This window comes from Panthera onca, chromosome A2 (assembly GCF_046562875.1).
Source record: "Panthera onca isolate mPanOnc1 chromosome A2, mPanOnc1 haplotype 2, whole genome shotgun sequence".
Lineage (NCBI taxonomy): Eukaryota > Metazoa > Chordata > Mammalia > Carnivora > Felidae > Panthera > Panthera onca.
In genome coordinates, this window is record NC_138340.1 from 27,330,577 (window position 1) to 27,350,922 (window position 20,346).

At 37.5% G+C, this 20,346-nt stretch overlaps 1 long non-coding RNA gene across 5 annotated transcripts in view; it reads left to right on the forward strand.

The window, feature by feature from the left end:
• The window catches only part of LOC132678709 (uncharacterized), a 161,618-nt gene that overhangs the window by 71,214 nt on the left and 70,058 nt on the right, over positions 1 to 20,346 (forward strand). The window lies entirely within an intron of this gene.

Consider the following 20,346-nt stretch of genomic DNA (forward strand, 5'->3'; position numbering starts at 1 on the left):
TTGCCTAGATGGTGCAACTGATTTCCAAGAACCTATCCTCCTGTGTGTCCTGGATCCTTGGTTTGTGTTTTCAGTTCCTTGGGCAGTCCCTCCGTTAGCCTTCTACAGAATAATTGCCCTCAAACTGTGGTCTCAGATCCCTTACACTTACAAATTATTAAGGATTTTAAAGGACTTTGGTTAAATATTTACTTTATTAAAAATTAGTTATAAATATTAAATTTGTGTATTTATTTTTAAAATAACAAACCTTGGGGTGCCTGAGTGGCTCAGTCAGTTAAGCTTCTGACTCTTGATTTCGGCTCAGGTCGTGATCTCATAGTTTGTAAATTCAAGCCCTGCATCGGGCTCTGTGCTGACAGGATGGAGCCTGCTTGGAATTCTTTCTCTTCCTCTCTCTCTCTGATTCTCCCCTGCTCTCACTCTAAATAAGTAAGTAAATAAGTAAGTAAATAAGATAAGTAAGTAAAACCTTTACATAATAACTACATTTTTAAATGAACAACAGCTATGTTTTCCAAAACAAAAAGAAATTTGAAGAGTGATAATGTTTTTACAATTTTTCAAAACTTTTTAGTGTTTGGATTAATATAAGACAGATTCTTTTATCTGCCAATTGCGTTCATTCTGTTGTGGTAGGTTCACGAAGATTGAGGTACATGAATAAAATCTGGTCTCACACAGATGTGTAGCTGCAAGAGAGATGAATATTTTAATGTCCTCTTTTAGATCATCATGGGTATTCTTCTTTGATAATACTCCTAAACTTGACAAGTGGTGGTTTTTCCAAAGGTATTTGAAGTATGAAATCAGAAACCATATGAATTAATGTTTTATATTCTGTAAAATTAAAATCAGTTGGTCTTCCTTTTATTTTGAAAGGGCCTTTTACTTCTGAAAGATTCTGTAATTTCATGTATTGATCATTTGGAAAATACTGGTGCAGTTCTGCCAAATGCTGACACATTTCAGTGTACAATATAAAAATATATTCACTAATCTCACGCTCCACATTATCAGAAAAATTTTTATGTAGTGGGAAGCTTTTAAGCTCACAGATAAAAATTTTTCCAAAAACAGTTAATTTTGCTTGAAAGCTCACATTTCATCATTGGCAACAAATAATGTAAGTTCTCCTTGAAATGACAGTTTCATGCTCTTTAATTTAGAAGAAAAAAAATGTCTCCCAAATACTCAAGTGTCACTACCATTGCGTGTCCGTTGTTCTTTCAAGTAAAAGTTGTGTTCTATTTAAGAAAGTGGTTAGTTCAGCTCTCTGCTCAACCACACAAGTGCTTTTCCTTGAGACAGCTGTCTGATTTCAGTTAGCAACGAAAGTGGGTGTGCAACCTTACCATTTTGTCATACAGAATAGTAAAAAGACATGCACTCAAGAGCCAAGACTTAACAGAGTTAAAAGTTTTTAACTCCCTTATCAAGTAACTTAAAAAGTTTTTTTAATGTTTATTTATTTTTGAAGGAGAGAGAGACAGAATGTGAGTGGAGGAGGGGCAGACACACACACACACACACACACACACACACACACACACACAGAATCTGAAGCAGGTTCCAGGCTCTGAGCTGTCAGCACAGAGCCTGACACGGGGCTTGAACTCACAAACCGCGAGATCATGACCTGAGCCAAAGTTGGATGCTCAACCAACTGAGCCACCAAGGCGTCCCTCAAGTAATTTTTAAAGGGTCAATGTCTCGTCCTCCTCTTTTTTCTGTATTCCAGTGTGGAGAGAAGAGAGGGTGGTGTGTGTGTGTGTGTGTGTGTGTGTGTGTGTGTATGTGTGTGAGAGAGAGAGAGAGAGAGAGAGAAAGAGAGAAGTTGACTTGATTTGTGCTAAACCATTTATTTATTTTTTTTAAATATTTATTTATTTAGAGCATGAGGGCAGGAGAGGGGCAGAGAGTGAGGAGAGAGAGAATCCCAAGCAGGCTCTGCACTGTCAGCACAGAGCCTGAGGAGGGGCTGGAACTCAAGAACTGTGAGATCATGACATGAGCTGAAATCAAGAATTTGGCAGTTAACCAACTGAGCCACCCAGGCACTCCTAATCCACTTAATTTTACCACCATTACTTTCACATCATCAGTGTAAAAGGTTAAAAGAGTGAAAAAGGCAATAGTGTCTTAGGTTTATCACAACAATAGTCTTGACCTGTTGGCTTCCCCATGGGTTCTTTGGACAACCCCCCCCCCCGCCCCCCCCCCCTCCCCAACCCCACCATCCTCCTTCCCCTGGGGTTCTGTGGGCCACACTTTGAGAATTGTTGCTCTCCGGTAACATTTTGTTCTACAATGGTAATCCTTTGTGAAATTTGTTCCCCTTATTTTCTTTTATGATTAACTCTCTGAACTTAACTAAGTTATCAGCTGTACTGTGACTCCCATCCTAAGTGCTTTACCTGTGTGAAATATTTATCTCTAAGTGAATTGCTTAGCAGATGTTCCCACTGAAAAATAAGTTAAGGCAGAGATTCTCAGAGAAGAAAAATATTAAAGAGCATTGATCCAAACCTTTAGCGACTAGGTAATATTATTGTGATCTAATCACAGTGGCAGAATGTTCCTCAGACGTCGAAACGAACAGCTCCATAATTTTCACAGTGTGCTATGTGACAGATGGCAAAAACTGTTTTGATTTTCCCCAATATCAGAGGAGCAGCAAGCGGAGCTTGTGCCTCCCACTTTACTCTCACTCTTTGTCATCTCTGGTCGGCCTGACAGTAGACCAATTTTTACCTCTGTGATCTGTTCTCTGGATGACTATGTTTTCAATAGCTACTTAGTATAAAAATAAAATGTGCAGGTCCCATCAAATAAACTAATTAAGGCTTAGAAAGTGTCAAAATCCGAAAGCCAGGAGGAACAGATTAGACACTGGGTATAAGACACACAGACCTGACACCTAATGTGTTGCCATGGCAGCAGGAGAATCAATATCCCTCAACTGGGCAGAGAGTTGACAGTAATTTTTGCTGGGTCAGAGAATTAGGAAGAGAGAGAACCACCTTCTGCTATGTAAAGAATTTCTCATTTTTAACCAAAAGCTTCTGAAAGCTTTGTAAATTCCTGTTGTAAAATTGCAATCGAGTCTAGGAGAAGGTGATGTCCATGGTGTTGGAGAAGGCCCTTACTATGTAAAAGACAAACTCTTGATGGGTGAATTTTCTTGAGATGTACCCACTATCTTTCTAAAAAATCAGAATATGAAGACAGGTGTTTCTTATGCATACTGTTCTCTATAAGTAAGTGTTTAACATATGACTGAAAGCTGGCATGTGTTTTCTCTTTGATCTGTTGATGATTAACCATAACAGGCAAAGAATTTTTGCATTTGATTTTCACTACTGTCTAGTCACATTGGAAATTAGTATTTTCCTGGATGTGGTGTCACAAATGCTTTGACATTCCATCATAGCTACCAAAGAGATTAGATTAAACCTTACTTTGTGCTTTGTGGAAGTTTGTCATTTAGCAGAAAGAGAGCTTCAGTGTTAACATTTATTTTTCCAAGTCTACTTCTCAGGCACAGCTGGTTTCTGAGTTAATTGGTGCATAATAACATCTGACCCTGTAGAACAAGATATTTCATATCAAACCCATTTAAAGAAAAATGGTGCTCCACAGAATGCATAATGGAATGGATGATAAGTTGCAAATAGGGAACAAAAACATTTATTGTTACTCTTTGCCAAAACTTACTACTCTGGGAGTCCAAATGTTTGTTTCTTTTCCTTCATTTCTTCCTTTGACATAAACTTAATGAAACTATTTTGAAAAGTTAACCAAAAGTCAATATACAACTTAGTTTCATAAAGTCCTATATGTCTTCTCAGTAATAATTCCTGATGGCTCTCTATTATTAAGTGGCACAATGTGATTTATGGTGAAATTAAAATATGGGCTGCAGTTTTGACACATAGGCATTAATAGAAATGACATCCCTAACAAATTAGGCACTGGGAAATCTGCCTGATTGCCAGAGAACTATGCTCATTTTTGCCTTTTGCTGTAACTTATAGAAACAAACCTCATGATGTAAATGCCTGTGGGTTATATTCCCAGTTGAGAGGCAGGTGACAGGCTTCAGTGGGGAAATGAGGAGAGGCAGAATTTTTGTTTGTTTGTTTCAGACAAAGGATTTCTGGCCTGGGGCGATCCAGCTGTAGCTGCTGTCAATATTGAGGCAATGAGCCTATTTTTCTAAATAGATCAAAAAAAGGAAATTCTGACTGTGATTCATTATATCAGAAAGAGAGGAAAAGGATGGGGGGAGGGACAGAGGAGGGGGAGAGAGAGAGAGATACAGGCAAGGGTGATTATTAGAGCAGCCACTTTCAAATAAGAAGTGCAAACTATATCTGGATCCACTTGCAAGACAGGAGCCTAAAGGAAAGAGAAGAGTAGTGTGATTCTCTGCTGTACAAGTGAGAGGAGCTTGTAGGATCTGTGTTTTTGGAGAGAGAGAACTGCAAATCTCAAGAGCAACTGAATTCAGATCAAATTGATGCAGAACAGCCTTGGTTTCTCATTTGCCAATTATATCCTGTTGTACTTTTTTCCTTCCTTGGCATCCCATGATACTCTTTTAAGAGCAAATCTTCAGGGCTGGATGAAAGTGACACTGGTCAGTGGGACCTTCAGTGTCGTCCCTCCAATCTGAACTTTGCCTGGGTCTGTGGCTCTCCTGTTCTCTTGATGCTGACCCATCGCTTGGGTCACTTTGAGAAACCTGAGTACATACACAGAAAAGTCCTTTTATTCTACAACTTACCTTTCCCCATCCATCTGCTTTTACTTCTTCAGTTGATAAATTAAGTACAATAAATGGGGGAAGAAAAGGAGAAAAATACGTAAATCTGAGTAACTGAACACAATGACTCCCTATGCTTTATTTATGTATTCAAAAAATATTTGTCAGCAAACAAACAACAACAACAGCACAAAATATTTGCCAAGTGTGTACTCCATGCCAGTGCTGTGTCAGGACTCTGGAGATAAACATCACCTGGAATTGGCAAACGAAGCCTCTACCTTCCAAGGCCACAACCCATTGAATCAATAAAGCACCTCTTCTGGTTCATGTTATTATTTTGGTTGAACAGACACTAGGGAATTCACTTAAGTTATTAACTATTTTATTCATTTTAAAGATGTTTGAGTTTTGCGTGTATGCACACACAAAGTTTGAGTTTTGCGTGTATGAAATTGACAAAATGAATTAGAAAATATTAACTTATTACAAATTTGGTCCAAATTATCTTGTTTCATAGCATAACCAGGAAAAATATTATGGTGGTTAATAATAATTTCTAGGTTGCAGAGACATGGCTGAGTAGCTCATGAAAACACCAAACTCCAGCTCAGGGTAGCTCCTTCTCTTCAAGTCAGATTAGCTCTTTGGGAATAATTGTGTGCCCTTATTGAGGGTGGGTAGGGGTTTGTCCTAAAATTACACTCTCCAATGTGGCAGCCCATAGCTATATTTGGCTACTGAAATGTAAACTTAAACTGATTTAAGCTGATTAAATGTAATCACATTAAAAATTCAGTTCTCCATTCATGCTAGGCATAGTATAAGTATTCCATAGTCTCATGTAGCTAGTGGCTACCATACTGAGGAGAGAATATAGAGCATCTCCATCATTCCAGAAAGTCCTGTTGGATAGTGCTGTCTAGAATATATCCATTCAGCCAACCTTTCTTGGGATCTTGTATGCTATGCATTTTCCTGGTGAAGTTGAGATATAGTCTCTGCTCTCAGGGGCATGTGGCCCAATGAGGATGTGAGGCAATAGTTGAGATAAATTACTGATGGTGAGTAAAGGCTCTTTTAAGGAGCTGACATTTGAGATGAAATCTGGCATGAGGAGCCATGCCTGTGAAATCCAGAAAAATCATGTTTGGGGCACCAGAAACAACATAAGCAAAGCCCCAGAGGTGGGGAAGAACTAGGTGTTTCTGTAACTTCTCAAGTACAGAACTTTGAGTGATATGATAATGATGGTGACTGTGCATGACATTCCCTTACCCCAGTCACTACCTGGATGCTTTCTGACCCTATCTGGGCTCTCTGCCAATTCCTATTGTAACATTTTCTCAACTGTGACATTAGGTCTACTTCTCTGGTCTCAGATTGAAGCTGGGAGAAGTTGAAAAGAGTACATTTAGCTTTAATTAAAGATACATATGTTCCAGGGATGGACATGCTCTGATTGTGGTTAATAATGAGCTGTGGAAGCTTCTCTGTATTAATGTTCATTACCATCTTTGTCTTCAAAATTTCTTCTCAATTCAGACCTTACTGAAGCCTCAGAGAACTTCTCTGAGAATTCTGTTTGCCCACCTTGGTTGAATACATCTTCGAAGTTCAGGGCATCACAGAGAGGGATGCTCACTTCCTCATGTGCCTCCTCTGAGAATTTACCAGAGCTTGCTGTGGAGGGGTTCTTCCACTTCAGCACATGCAACAGGCCACAGCTCACGTTGACATTGGCTAATGGCCTATATTTAGAACTTCCTGTGATCTCCAGAAGCCTTGGGCTAGCTCTTGTAGAAAGGGATGAAACATGCATTTGAGACTAGTAACAAGACTCAACAAAACCCCGACAGTAACTAATAATAAGAACAATCCTTGGAACATAGGTCTTAAACAATTAAATCTTTTTATTTTCAGTAGGTCACTCTGAGAAGTGGGCCTGCAACTGGTGCTTCCTGAGGAAATCATGTGGTGATGAAATTAACATAAAGATGTCAATGTTGAAGATAGTGTAGTCCTTGTGAGAAAGTTCCCCACTTATCAGAAAAGATACCTGGAAATGAAACCCCACCTGAGCAAGAAAATAGTCCCTGAGCATACTGCAAAGATTAGTCTTAGTCATTGTTCTTTTTGTCTTCCCAGATGCAGAATACCCATCTAACCACAAAGCATGCAAATAGAAAGGCAAAGAGGATTGCAAGTAATAGATGAACTGTACTACCTTCTATATTAATACATCTCTAATAGCCAAAAACATTGTTTGTATTTAGGTGGACACTATTGCCTATATCAAATATAATTTTCAAAGGGAGAGAGTTAATCAAGTGTACTTGAAAGAGTGCTTTGTAAAACTGCAAACAAATGTTATTAAAGATGACTCAATTCTTCTTAATAGAACACAACAAAAACCAGCCACACGGAAGTTTCTTCTCAGTACTTAAAATGATAGCACCATGTGTAAGATGGGGGTAGGTGGTCAGTTACTTTGAAGAAGGCTCTAGTTATGTTTATGAGCTGATGTCAGTTGATGGGTTTTCAGGGAAGAATTAATCCTACCAGTTCTTAATAGAGTCTGGGGTAGATAGGTATAGAAAGGAATTACTTTGTGGAAGGGTTTTATATTCCTGATATCTTTGTCAAATTGAGGAGAAAATGATGGAAGGGAAGACTGATCAAAATAATTTGTTTGGATTTGGTTCTTCTTTATAGGGAAAACCTGTGTGTGTGTGTGTGGGCTGCTCATTACTTGAGAATTGAAGGGTGTGAATAATGAGGTAGCTCCTGGCTATACAAACAATGTGACCCCACAAGAAATGAACTCTGTGTCCAGTTATTTTTCCTAGATGATGCTAAGCATTTTCTTCCCTTCAATTTGATTCCTTTCATTGGACTGAATTGTATTGTGTTTGTGTTTATGTACAGAGGCTCATGATCATGTATCTCAAATTTATATATTTTTTATATATTATATATTTATATATATTTACTTCGTGGATATGTGAAAAAAATCCTCATAGGTGATGAGATTACTATCATGGAACAGGCAACCAGAAGTGTGTTTTTATTCTGGGTAGACTAGGAAATTTTTTTCTGTGTGTTCACTGAGGACGTGTTTTATATGTACTTCAGTATATAGAAAGGTCCTGGCTCATAAGGAAACATAAAAATATGATACTGTCTTTGTTTAGTAGCTAGTAAAACCATCTGGGATTATTAATAATTTTGTGGTCCTGTGACTTCTCATCTAGAAATTTAGTGCTTTCCCTTTTACTGTGCCAACCCCAATCTGGCAACTTACTAGTTTCAAGTAATACTTCTATAGAAATTTGAAAAGAAATAATATTTTCTGCATATTCAAAAGTGGACTTCTGAAATATAAAATGATAAGCTTATTTGACTTCCTTTTAAAAAATTGTCAATTTAGAGTGTTTTAGAATAACCTGCTTATAAAACGCCAATATATATTTTCTACCGAAATTGCTTTACTCATTAGCCTCACAAAACAGTATAATATTAAATTGATTCTCATGGTAACTGAATCGGATTGCATATGAAGCCCAGACTTTATTCGGCCTAAATAAATCCCTATTAGTTTTTTATGAGTAGGTTTGGTTAATCTTCCTGCAACCAACAGGAAAAAGAAATGCACTTTGAAAAAAAAGCATTTTGGAGAAGGTAGAAAGGATTGTCAGATTGAATTGTGTCCTCTTAAAATTCATATGTTGAAGCCCTAGCCCCCTGTACTTCAGAATGTGACCTTATTTGGAAATCAGGTCATGGCAGATGTAATTAGTTAAGTTGAGGTCCTATTGGAGTCGGGTGGTACTCTAATGTGACTGGTGATCTAATAAGGGGAGATTTAAAAAGGAGGCAAGCAGCACACAAGGGCAATGTGTGTGATGATGAATGTAGAGATAGGGGTGAATCTTCAATAAGCCAAGGAAAGCCAAAGATTGCCAGAAAACCACCAAAAACTAGGAGAGCAGCAGAGTCTCCCTCAAAGCCCTCAGAAGGAATCAACTCTGCTGCTACCTTGGTTTCAGACTTTTAGCTCCAGTATGGTGAGACCATACATTCCTGTTGTCTAAGCTTCTTAGTTTGTAGTACTTTGTTATGGTTGCCCTAGGACACCAATACAGATTGCAAATGGGAAAACACAGAACAACTGGGATCATCATGGCCACTCATCATTTGCACATAGTGGTGGTATGTTGCCAGGCTAGAAAAGGAATACCTACCAAAACCCCAGATGCTGTCAGCATTGGGCTATTTACCAACATCGTCATAAAGAAGCAGAGTTATTAAAGTCTCTGCGATCACTGGGTAATTCAGCTCTTGACATTGATGGATGGAACTTGGCTTTTCCTCTTTGCCAAAGCTGCTGACTGGGTAAATGTTTTATTCATGAGGCCCGGGGCAGGAAGGGATGCCAAAGGTTTAAGAATATTTTAAGAAACTCTTTGAGATGTCAGGCAAGTTATCAGGAGGTGTTAAGCAAGGAAGCTAGGTACTACATCAATCCAGCTGGACAATACAACCTTTGAGAAGGCTACAAGCAGTGACTGACCATGGTCTTGGGAAGCCATTCCATGTTCTTGGTCTTGTATTTTGTATTGACTTGCACCCATGGTCACAACTCAAAGAAGCAGGAATTTCTGCTGTGGCTCAAAGGTCCTTCTGTCTCACTAGGATCCAAGCTAACCCAATTTGAAGGATAGTCTTAGCTTTGGAAGTTCTACCTGCCCATGGATCCAGACTTAGGGAGTTTCCCCCATATTGGCAACTGCCAGAACCAAGGGAGTCATTTAAGTGACAGCATGTAGCTTTAGCTTACAGTCTCAGGATGCCCATTAGCTATTAGCTATGCATTTTAATTACCTATTAACAAAATGGTATTTCAAATTATTTAGCACAACAGATTTTTTTTTTTTTTTTTGCTGGGAGGATAGAGAGCATCTTAAGTGTAGACAAGTTGCCGATGTAACTCTTCTCTTTCTCTATACAAAGAAAAGTCTTTTATATGATAGCAGGTTTTAATAAAGAATGTTTGTACTTATTCAGGTAACCATAATGATGGAAATTCTGGGTATATGTAATAAATCATAATAAAATGCCTTTTGTCCTTTAACTCTCTCTTATGGCCTGAGAATTTTAATATTTCATAGAATCTCCTAATAAAGTTTTAAAATTACTTAGACTCATATAAAAGAACCAAGAATGAAGTGTAGCTGGTACAGAGTTGTCAATCCAAGCATTTTCTCATTGCCAAGGAAGCATACACCTTGTGTCCAGATTAATCTTTCCAAATTTTATAACTCTGTTGAAACTAAACCAGGCTAAAATGAAGAGTTAAAATATAAAATACATTGGCAGATAAAAACCAGACAAGTTCTATGTATCCTTTGCCCTTTATTTTTGGGGAAGTTTCAGAGTCAGCAACCCTAAGAACTTTCCCTTGGGTCCTGATAACGAAAAAATCAAAGACCAGAAATTGACAGGGACAGCCACTCTAAAATATGCTGTCAAGATGCATCAAAATATGTCCCTACATCCTTTCTTTTCTATCTGTCAAAGCCATTGATTATTTTCAATGAAGAAAGTCAGTGACAGTTGCTGGAATTGTAGAATTCAGCATAGCAACTAGGTGATGCCTGTCACTCTCTAAATAGACAAAAAAAATTTACTCTCTGAATCAGAAGCATATTTTTGGAAGCATAGTTAAATACGGTTTCATAAAATATAACAATAAAATGCAGAAAAGTGAACTAGGAGACCCCTGGACTATTTCTCGGGCTTATTGGTATTTTCCATGAAAGTGCTTATTTTAGGTCTCTTTCAAAACAAAACAGTAGGTCAAGAACTCATTTCAAAAGTTTAAAATGTTTAGACCTTTTCCTGTTTCTGTGCTGGCTAGAAGGGACTTTTGTACCTTGGAGTTTTCAGGATTCCAGGAATACTGTTCATCTAGCCAGGTCACCCTTGGTCACACATGTTGCTAAAGGTTTGGGTTGTGTGGGAGCAGTTGAATAGCTTGCATAGTTTAGGACATATCTTAGGTTGTCTGGTATCCTAGAAAAAGAGTAAAACCCATGATGGAAGTGTATTAAAGCCATAAAAAACTGAACATGGACAGTTCTTGCTAGCAGCAGCAGAGATATGAACATTAGCCCATTTCCAGGGGCATCAAGGGTGTCCCTCAGAATCTGGTGGCAGGGATCATGCTAGAGGGGAGCAGCGCAGAGGTTAAAGTCAGTGTGCTCTTGTTTTTTTTTTTTTTTAAGTTCATTTTGAGAGAGAGAGAGCACATGTGAGAGTGAGAATGAGCAAGTGAGCAGAGGAGGGGCAGAGAGAGGGAGAGACAGAATCCCAAGCAGGCTCCACACTGTCAGCACAGAGCCCGATGAGGGGCTCAAATTTATGAACCATGAGGTCATGACCTGGGTTCAGATCAAGAGTCAGATGCTTAACCAACTAAGATACCCAGGCACCCTAGCATCTGTGTGCTCTTGCAGGCTGCTGTGATGTAAGCCTGAATCCCACCTGCCTGGCTTCCCTTGGTACTGAGCCTGGTTCTTCAGGCCTTCCCCCTGTGATTCTGAGTTTCCCAACATCCTTTCAATAAATTCCTATTTTGCTTCTATCAGCCAGAGTCTATTTTTAATTTTGTTTTGTTTTGTTTTGTTTTTTTCTTTGCAACTAAGAAACCTCACTGATGAAATGTTGTGACTTGAGTTTGCTTGCAAAACCTCAGAGGGCTCAAAATGTGGTCAGGTTAGAGCAAAGCTGTTAACTAGAACCTACTATATGAATATAAGGTGGTAATTTGTGGTTTTTCTCTCTCAAGTTCTATTACCTCAACGTGATCAATACTAGAAACAATAAAAATTTTATTTGCTATACTACAAAATTAATAGTAGTAACAGTGGCTATAACAGTTACCACTTATTGAGATCTTACAATATCTCAGGCACTGTGCTAAAAGCCTATGTATAGTTATTATTGAATTATCCCAACAATCCTAAGCCAAAGGTATTATTATTAGTACCATCCTATTTATTTGGAAAATGAAGCACAGAGAGGTTATGTAACTTGCTGAGGAACACACAGCTAGGAAACGTGAAATGGGTTTGAATTGAAGAGTTATCTGATTTATGACCTGTGACTTAAACTTGTTTACATTTAATTGTTCTACTTTTAACTTTTAAAAAGCCATACAGATTCAAAGTAGTCCTACTGATACCTTAAAAGAAAATAGATATTTAAGTCATCTTTAAAGAATTGTATGTAAGACAATCCCCCAAACAGTTCATAACTTCATTAAGTTTCACTTGAAAGAAAGATACAATCAAAAAGGAGAGAGAGATCTTTGAGAATGTGGGTAGGGGCTGGGTTGGGAAAACCCAAGGGATGTGGTTTACAATTTTTAAAAATTTAGGTCTACATTAGCTGTTGTCACCCAAATTTATATCTGTAGCTAGCTAGAGCCATACTCTGAAGAATGTTTGTTGTTGTTGTTGTCTGCTGTTTGTTTTTTGAGATCAGTTCATTGGTTTTAGGAAAAAAAAAAGGTCACTGGAGATCTTTGTCTGATACACTCAACTTAAGTCTAATTTGCAAAACACTGTAGAATATTCTAGCGTTCAGCACACACTGCTGTGCCATTAGTCACATACACATGCAAAGACATTTGCAGGAGACATTTTAAATATATAAACATTAATTTATCTGTTTGAAATTCATAGTAATAAGCCCTGCCTAAGAGTATAATTTAAAGCTCTTCAGAAGAAAGATGTAAAGGATTAACAGAGCTTAAATCAGGAATTAGTATATGGGAATATATTGGGTGCCATGCTCTGATGGGTATTGTCAAAGAATCTCCTAGTGCTTATTTAGGAAAAATGCTATTTGGTTTCCTTGGAAAATTTTAAACAGTTTATAAAATTAAAACATGAAATCCTTGGAGATTTTCTATCTTCAGCTGAGCAAAAATGTTTTTTTTTTTTAAAGTTCCCTTAAAAAATATTTGCAAACAAATCTGTAACAGAAATGCCAAGAAAAATTTCCCAGGGAGAAATCAGCTTATATTTTAACAGAGCAAATGCAAAACATATTCATCTCTAAAAAAAATACAATATACACATATTTAAATGTACAGTCGTATGTAATACATAAAAGGGAATACGCATGAAATATATCTGTGCATACCACATGCAAATATATATTCTATTAAACATTCATAGTTAAAAAATTGGTACAACTATAACAGATTAGAGCTGGTTTATACTCTTGTTGCCTTTCTCTTTCTGTAACTAGTTCTGCTTGCCCTTGGCTCACATTATATTATTAAATCTTGGGATAATTTGAAAGAAGTATTGCTCCCAGCTGCTGCTGTAGAAACAAACTAAAGAGATAGTTTAAACTGGCATGAGAAGATTAGACAAGCTGCGTTAAGAATTCCCTCTTAAGCACTCACGTTTGCATGTTGTTGGAGATTCAGCAAAGGCCAGATCTCTACAAGGCTAATAAATAGAATGGGACAATAATCCATGATCATTATTGGTGCAGAGGTGCCTGAGTTTGACTGTGCTAACTAGGTGTGTCTGGTTTGCCTTCTGTGAGTGCTACTACTTCAGTCGTGCGTTGGCTCTCTAGTCTCCAGTTTCCTCCTCCATTGTGCTATAGAAAAAAGCTTTTTCTGTATTTGACCTGGAAGAGAGAAGTTAGAAACTTGTTAGAAATAGTATTGCAGATATTTTAGATTTAAAGACACTAGGTTTAAGGGAAGAATATTAAAACATATGAAGGAACTCATGTTGCATAGTATAATATAACCTTATAGAATCTGTTACCCTGGACATGGTAAATTTAAAAGAAAAAAGAAAGAAATTCAGGCAGAAAACTAGGTAAATACTGGGAAGACTGAGCTACAATGACTCACCAAGCAACTTGCTAGCAACTTGTGGTTGTTTGGGAGAATTTTGACTTAGTGGAGGTAAACTACATCCCTCACCAGGAAAGGAATAATTTACTGGGTAGACCATTAGTCTGACTTGATTTTCTTTCATTTATTCATGGAATATGTATTCAATGTCTGCTATATGCCAGGTTCTACACTTGACACTCTGTGATGAATGATGCAGCCACTTTCCCTGGCTGAATGGAACTTAAATTTGGTGGGCGAGAGGGATTATGCTGTTATGTGCTGAATGTAATAGGGCAAGCAGGGAGTACCAGTCTCCAGGATCTCAAGAAGCTTTCCAGAAGGAAGGGATTAAACTTCCTGGAGTTCAAGGGAATAAATCAGGGGGAAAAGAAAGAGTTAGGGGTAAGAGTGTTCTGCATCAAGAGGGAGAATATGCTGCTAGTGCTTGGAGGTAAGGAAGAGCCTGGGATGCCTGAAGATGCTAAGTTCTGTGCACTGCAGTTGGTCCAAGCTGCATAAACCAGACACAGGTTACAGTGAAGTGATGAGGAGTGTGCAAACACAGAGCCCTGGCCTATAAACGAATGACTTCAGTGACCAATAAAGGAAGGCAATAAACAAGTGAAATGAAGCCAAGCACCTAGGCTAGATCTCAAGACTAAATGAGAAACTCAGCATAAATTCTGATGGCTAGAAACTTCAAGTGAAGCAGACGAACTGCACATCACAGAGATGGATTTGCTGCAGTGGACACAAGAAGGCCAGCAGTGATAGACCGTGCTCTGGGAAATGGTGGAGAGTGTTTGGAAGCAGCATTCATTCAAGAGCAGGTCTCAACGGGCTGACATGGCTGATGATGATGAACATGGAAAAAGTATATTGTTTGGAAGATAGATAGGGTGGGTGTGTGTAAAATAGGACTTTCCTTTTGGAGGAAATTAGATAGGTTTCCTGTAGAAACTTTTGTCAGTTCCCAACAGTTTCTATGCCACGTTAATTTGGGGTCATGATTAGGTATCTATTATTGACTCTTGTGCATTAATAATGGCAATTTATTTTTAGAAAAGTTCTTTTAAAGAATTAAATGACATACATCAATGATATAAGGACATGGAGAATTACTTAGGAAACACCTGTGTGCCTTCTTCCCAGCTTTAACAAAGATGACATTTGCAAAATTGGCATAAGACATTTTTAAGAAATGAAACACCACAGATCTGTTAAATTTCCATGTACACCACTCACCAGTCCCATCCCCTCCCTCCTTCCAGAGGGAACAATGTTCCTGTGTTTGGTTGTGTTAATCACCTGTATTTAAAAAAAATTTTTTTTTACTAATTCTGTACCCTTAAAGAATATATAGAATAGACATTTTTATAACTGTATAAATGGTGTTATGCTATGGATAGGTACATATCATTCTGCATTATTTTTCACTCAGCATAATGTGTTTATTTTTCCATATTGATACAGAAGCTATAGTTGATACTCTTAACTGCTTAATAGTATCTCATTCTATGAGTATACTGTATTTTAATATTTACACATTTTTATAAATTTTTGCTATTATAAATAGTGGTGTGACGAGTATTATTTTACTTATGTTCTTATGAAAATAAGGAGAAGTATCGATTGGGTGTATATGCCTAGATGTGGAAGTGCTGTCATAGGAAACACCCATATCCAATTTTACTGAATACTGCCACCTGCTTTCCAACGTGGCCTCACCAGCTTCTGCTCCCTGTACCTGTGCATGGAAGGTCATCTTGCACTGTATCTTTGTCAGCACACAGTACTGTCAAACATTGAAATCTGTGGCAATCTAATGTGTGAAATGGTGTTTCAGTTAGGGTGTAGCCAGGGATGCTCTAGGATTTTCAGCAGAGGAAATTGAATACAAGTAACTCATTGGGCAGTTGATGGACCAGCTGAGAAACTAAGCAGGCTGGTGACATAACATCCACAGTAGTAGGAGGCTGCTAGCAACCCTAGGGCTGGAGAGACATATGGAGAAGGTGGTGAGACCAGAGTCCAGAAGCTGCGGCCACCTGTCCGGAACTGAAACCAGTGTGGAGGATGGGAGTGTGGGAGCTGAAGCCACAGAGGCTCATGAAAGCTGCCAGAGATCCTCCAAGAAGGAAAGAGGCTCCTGAGACACTAAAGAGAAGTCCCAGGCTCTCCCTCTCCTGTCTCCCCCCTCCCCCAATCTCCTCCCAGTGTCTCATTTGGCTGAACTTACCCAGAGGCTGGAAGTTACTCATGATTTAAAGACAAGTAAGGCAAGAGCAGGAAATTGATCTGAAAGTAGACCGACTATTGACTAGAACAGGTGCTATTGTATTATGGTTTTAATTTTCGTGTCTCTGATTTTTAGTGAATGTATTTTAAACAATTACTGGTCATTTTCCTGTGAATTTTTTTTTCAGTTGGTCCATATTTTCTATCAGCTGTCCATTTTTAACTTATTTTGGGGGATTCTTTGTACATTATGGATCTTAATTTTGGTCAGCTATATATGTTGCTAATGTCAACTCATAATATGGCTAATTTTCCATTTTTTATGGTATCTTTTGTGGTATAGAAGTTTTAAAATCTAATATACAACCTTGTCAGTATTTGCCTTTTAAGGTTAGCACTGTTTTGTTCAAGGAGATCCTTCCCTATCTTGAGTCATATTCCCCCTATATTCTCCTTTAAAAGTTCTAGTTTTCTAGTTTCACTTTTCATATTTGTCTTTAATGTACCTGAGGCTTATTTTTTTGTGATGCAATAAAAATGTCTTAAAATTTTCTTCCATAAAGATAACCAATTGTCCCAGGCCATTTTAAAATGCTCTCCCCCAATTTTTTTTTTTATTGCTGTTCTTTTCATATATAGAGTTTCCGTGTATGTGTTGGTTTCTTCTGGTGTAAATCTGTTTCTGGGATATCAGCTCTGTGTCACTGGTCTGGTTTATATTCATGAACAACAGCGTGCTGTCTTAATATAGCTTTAAAATAAGACCTGATTGCCAGTAAGAATAGTTCCATCCAATTTGGCTGGGGTATTTCAGACTCCTAGGTACTTTGTATGAATTTTAAGATCATTTTGTCAAGCACCATGAAAAAAAATGTTCAGACTTTAATTAATGTTTTGTTGAATGTGTAGATTAATAGCAAAATGGTCACTTTTATAATTGTATTTTCTCCTTCACTAACATGGCATGTATCTCCTGTTACATAGGCCCTCTTTGACATGTTTTTCTTATTATATAAAAACATTTTTATATATTTTAAAATTTCCTCCATAAAATCATTGCATACTTTTGGTGGTTTGTTTTCCCCCTATATATGTTATAGTTTGGATTATTGTTAAAAATGGCATTTGAAACTAGCATTTCAAATTCATTGCTGATAGTGCAAAAGAATACAAATAATTCTCATGTGACCAACTTATACCCAGAATACTTGCTGAACTGTTTCATTAGTTCTATATAGATTCTCTTGGATTTTCATAAAAACAAAATCATATGGCATATGAATATGGTAAATTGATTTCTTTCTTCCCTACCCTTACACCTTTGAGTTACATTTTGTGTCTCACTGTGCTGTCCGGTACCCCTTGAACAGAGATGGTGACAGCTGCTTGTTCCTAGGTTTGGAAGGTGCTGTAATATTTCAGCATTAAATACACTTTTTTACTCTGGGATTTTTGATTTATTTTTTCAGGTTAAAGAAGTTCACTTTTCTTCCTAGTTTGCTGAAAGTTTTGTTTAAAGTTAATTAAATAATAGCTATTTTTTTGCATCAGATGTTCTTCCTGCATCTATTGAGATAATCACATGACTTCTCTGAAGTTCTTTGAAGACTAATGCTCTGCCCGAGTAAAATCTGAACTTGAAAAACACAAAAATCAATACTGTATATTTTCTATGGACATAGATAGATGTAAAAGCATTTTTTAAAGGGAGGTAAGGCTATATACAGAAATGATTCTAGGTAGTACTTTTGGAGAGAGTGAGAAAAAGAAATGGAAAGGGAATGAGTCCAGATAGGATTGGGGATGGTAGAAACATAGCCACTAGCTCCATCTAATATATAACAGGAACATGTTCTCATCTACCTTCATAATTGTTTTAGCAATGTGTACACAGAAAAAAAAACAGGTGTGTAAAATTAATGATAAATTTTGAGTGCTAGAAAACAGGTGTGTAAAAATGACAAATTTCGAGTGCTAGAATATATATAATTGTCACTCCTTTCTGTACTTTGCTATAATTTTCTAATTTACAAGAACAACCAAAAAAAAAAAAAACATTTAAAAAGTATTAGTCATCTAGACTATGGCTGATGTGGGATTTAAATTGTTCAAGTTTGGTCTTAATATTTGGAACTGGAAAGTTGAAAGATTGAATTTCATTTCCTCATGCACATAGTCAATTAAAATTCATGTATTTAAGTACCTAATTGATTATGGCTTGGGTAAGATAATTATACGGACCCATCATCTAATAATAGGGATGGGAAATACAGACAAGCTTTTCAAAGAAGCACTGAACCAACATGTAAATCAAAAATGAAATATTGCTATCACATACAGGCCAGTAGTAATAGTGTTTCTTGGTTAGTGTAACTATTTTTTAATACACAGCCAATTCCTATTCCCTTTAAATTACTAAACAAGATGTTTCTTTCTGCAAAGGTCAATTTCACTCTAATTTTTATGTTTTTCTCTGGGACCCGGGAACTTGAAAATCAACATTTTCCCTCATGTGTGAAGTAAGAGTAAAATGTTCCAGTGTAAGTATTTGAGTACTCAGGGTTGGGTTGTCCAACAGATGATTGGACAGTTTGAGTATCAGCTTAGGGTGCCAGCAAAATGTATACAGATAAATGGGTAGATAGATGGATAGGTAGACAGACACACATAATAAGTATGTGTATGTACATATGCACATACATATGTATATATACATACATATTTAAGCATGTGATATTTCACATAAAAGAATGAAAACCATAATCAGAGGAACTGGAGTTGGACTTAGGCTTACTTAATGCTATGGTACTGATTTAATTTGGAGTTACATGGATGAGGGAGTAAGTATTACAGTCTTTCCAATGTTTTGGGCTGCTGAACATTTAAATCTGACCCAGTGAACACATCTTCTAGTGAGCAACACAAAGAAGGGCTCTTTGTGACAGACTTTGTGTTTTCAGATAGTAATCCACGTAATCCACGTAATTCACAAAAGGTGTAGAAGCTGAACCAGGCATGATGTACATAGAGTGAAGATTGAACTAAGGAGGTGTGTGTGTGTGTGTGTGTGTGTGTGTGTGTGTGTGTGTGTGTGTGTAAAATGCAAATTTAATGTTGAATGAGGTGAAAAATAATGAAATCCTCTCTGATTAAATGTCAAATGGCTTTGAAGAAAACCTTTTGCCCAAATGACAATAGTGGATTAGCCTATAATGGAAAAAAAAAGCTAGACTCTGAGCATATGGGGTCTGGGGGACACGATCTTGTGAGGAAGGAGCGTGGACAGAGAGAAGAGATTGGCAAAAGGCATGAGGAATAAGATGGTTGGTATCCACACAGTCTTTCTCCTGGCAAGCACACATGTCTTTCCTTGAACTTGTTCTAGAAACCTCATTTATGTTTCCTGACTCTAGTCCCTATCCTGATAAGGGCAAAAAAATGTCCAGGAGAGAGAGAGCTCCGTGGCCAGTCTATTAGTCACTCCAAATGCACTGTTAGATATGAAGCTGATGGGCATTTAGGCTTTATTTTTGTTCTGGATATGCACACAGCTTAGAGGTATGTTTTCCACACTTTGTCATACTGCTCGTGGTTACAGATAGGAAAGGAAAGAATTGGAAATTGTTAGGCTTGAATAATGTCAGAGGCAATGTTTTATTGAAACAGCAGTTCTGAAGATATTAGAGATGCAGATCAATCTTAATCTTTACTCTTAGGACCATTATTGTACTGAACATTATAATATTTTTTTTCAAATATCAGAAATGGTTACTTTGTCTGGTTTTATAAAGGGGGACATATGAGCAGATCAGGTGCTTAAGGGCAAGGGTTTGGAGCCAGGTTTTGAATAGGAACTTTATTCTTCTCTACCTAATAAGTTGCTTAACCTCCCTGAAATTCCACTTCCTCATCTATAAAATGTGGTAATAATACCTCCCTCATACATTTCCTATGAGGAATAAATTATACAATACAATAAAACTTTGCGTGGTGCAGTGTGCAGTGTAAAGTACTCAGGGAATAGTGAAGGTGGTGTAGAGGTGGCGATTAGTCAACATTGAATTCATCGAGTAGTATATTTTACATTTGTATAACAATGGTATTGTAATCCATTGCGTGTACAAACACCCACCTTCAATGGCTTAACCAAATGGGGATGTATTTTTCTCCTCTGCAAAAAGAGGCATGCCAGGGCTTGTATGGCTCATGGAGCAAATCCTCAAGCACTTAAGTTCCTTCCATTTTCCCTGTTCTGTGTCCCTAATATTCTGTGACTCTAATAATATTCACAGTTGGCAAGATTCTCCTGCCCATTCAGGAATCATGCCTATGCCCCAGTAGAAATAAGTAAAAGGTGTGGGCCAGCTAAATTTGTCCGTTTTCTATCAGGAACACAAAGTTTTCTAGAAGC